Source organism: Dipodomys ordii, unplaced genomic scaffold (assembly GCF_000151885.1).
Source record: "Dipodomys ordii isolate 6190 unplaced genomic scaffold, Dord_2.0 Scaffold237, whole genome shotgun sequence".
Taxonomy (NCBI): domain Eukaryota; kingdom Metazoa; phylum Chordata; class Mammalia; order Rodentia; family Heteromyidae; genus Dipodomys; species Dipodomys ordii.
Window position 1 is genome coordinate 112,089 of NW_012267453.1, and position 2,487 is coordinate 114,575.

Below are 2,487 nucleotides of genomic sequence, written 5' to 3' on the forward strand. Positions count from 1 at the left end.
GTATGTAGCGACCTTCTTATCTCTTCTCACGAATTTTAATTTGAAGTCTATGTTATCTGATATTAAGATTGCAACTCCTGCCTGTTTATGGGAGCCATTTGCTTGGTAGATTCTGTTCCAGCCTTTTCCATTGAAAATGTGTTTGTTTTTATGGGCAAGATGTGACTCCTGGAGGCAACAGATACAAGGATGTTGTTTTTTAATCCAACTAGACAGTCTATGTTGCTTAATTGGAGAGTTAAGTCTGTTAATGTTAAGAGATAGGAATGAGAGGTATTTGGGGGTTCCTGCCATGTTATCCACTTTCTTGGGGGCTGCAAAACTGGGTTCTTCCTATGGTTCTTGGATTCTCAATTTGAGTGCTGTTTCTTGGCCTTTATTGTGGTCTTGTTGGTTTTCTATGTGTAGGTAATCTTTAAGAATCTTTTGTTGGGCAGGTTTGGTGGAGATGTATTGTTTCAATTTTTCAATTTTTGCTATGGAAGGTTTTTATTTGGCCTTCAGTTATGAAGGAGAGTTTAGCTGGGTACAGTATTCTTGGTTGATAGTTGTTTGTTTGTAGGGCATGGCATACATCATTCCAGGCTCTTCTTGCTTTGATTGTCTCTGCTGAGAAATCTGAGGTTTTTCTAATTGGTTTCCCTTTATAGGTGATGAATCTTTTCTCCTTGACAGCTTTAAGGATCTTTTCCTTGGTCTGAATTGATCCTGTGTGGACTATAATGTGATGATGGGATGTCCTATTCTGGTCTGGTCTATTTGTAGTTCTACAAGCTTCTTGTATTTGAATAGGCCTATTTTTTTGCATGTTTGGGAAGTTCTCTGCTAGGATCCTGTTAAACAAATTTCCTAGACCATTAATTTCTTTTTCTAGGTGCTCCTCTACACCCATTTTCCTTAGATTAGGCCTTCTGATGGTGTCTTCCAGGTGTTGGATACATCTATCATATTTCTAGGACTTGTCTTGAATGGTTGTATGTTCTTTCTCTATAATATCTAGCCTGTCTTCAATCCCCGAGATTAGATCTTCTGCATGGTCTAACCTGTTGTCAAGACTTTTTTTTTTTTTTTTTTAAATTTACTTTCCTTCTAATTGGTCAGCTTTGATTGTTTCACATTCTTTGTTGGAGCTTTTTTTTTTTTTTTTTTTGGGGGGGGGGTTGGTCTTGAGGCATGAACTCTGGGCCTGGGCGTTGCCCCTCAGCTCTTCAGCTCAAGGCTAGCAATCTAACTCTTCAGCTCAAGGCTATCACTCTATCACTTGAGACACAGTACCACTTTCGGCTTTTTTCTTTTTGCTTATGTGGTGCTGAGAAATCAAACCCAGGGCCTAATGCAAGCACTCTACCACTGAGTCACCTTCCCAGCCCCTGCTGTCAAGCCTTTCTACTTTGTTTTTCATTTCTTTTCCTTCTAGTTGGTCAGCTTTGATGGCTTCAAATTCTTTGTTGAAGCTTTGTTTTAGACCTTGTATGAACTTCTTTACTTCCTTAATTTGGTGTTCAGTGTTTATTCTCAAATCACTTAGTTGATTGGTTATGGTTTCCTTGGACTTCCATTCCTCCAGTTTGGGTCCATTCAGCATTCCCTTTATGGTCTCCCTGACTTCCTTCAGCTCTTTGTTAATGGATCCCATGAATGCCTTTAGTGATCTTTTTTGTATTCTCATCCTGCTCTCTCAATTCCTATATTACTCTTTGCTTAGCTTCCTCCCGTTTGTGGGATTCCTGTCATTCTCTTTGAGTGTTCTCAGCCTTCTCATGCCATTCCTGCCTTTCTCTTTGAGTATTCTCAAGCTGCTCATGCAAATCCTGTATCAGTTTTTCAGTAGCTTCCTCACGCTCATGATATTCCTGTATAAACCTTTGGATTGCCTCCTCTCTCTCCCTATCATGCTTGTACAGAGTCCTTTTTATTTTTTCAATCTTTTCATTTATCATGTTTGCCAGCAGTGTTTGTAGAGCTATTTGGGAACTCTCCTCTGGATTATTCATTATCTGTTCTGTCCCCTGATTATCATGAGTTGGAGTTGAGATACCCGGACTTGCCATTTTTCTGGTGTTTTTCCAGCTTACTCTGCCCATTTGGGATGAAAATAACACAAGTTTTGTGCTAGAACACTAACATAGGGCAAGCATCAACCAACGTCTGTATTTGCACAGTCAATAGTCTGCAGATACAATCTAGTTCAACAGATACATTTATTCCACATCAAACAACTATATATTAATGTGCTATGAACCGCAAAGAAGAATTTGGTAAACCAGAAATTATTAGGTTTAGGAAGAGATGTGAGTAGAAAATAGGAATAGAGTGATGTGGGAAGGCACAGGGAGAGTTAACTAAAGTCCTAATCTCAAAGCAGGAAATAGGTTGGATAGGATAAAAGTAGAGAGAGAGAAAAAAAGAAGAAAGAGAAAGGGAACAAAAAGAGACCAGAAAAAATAGAAAAGTAATAATTAAAAATATTATACAGATCAAAAACAA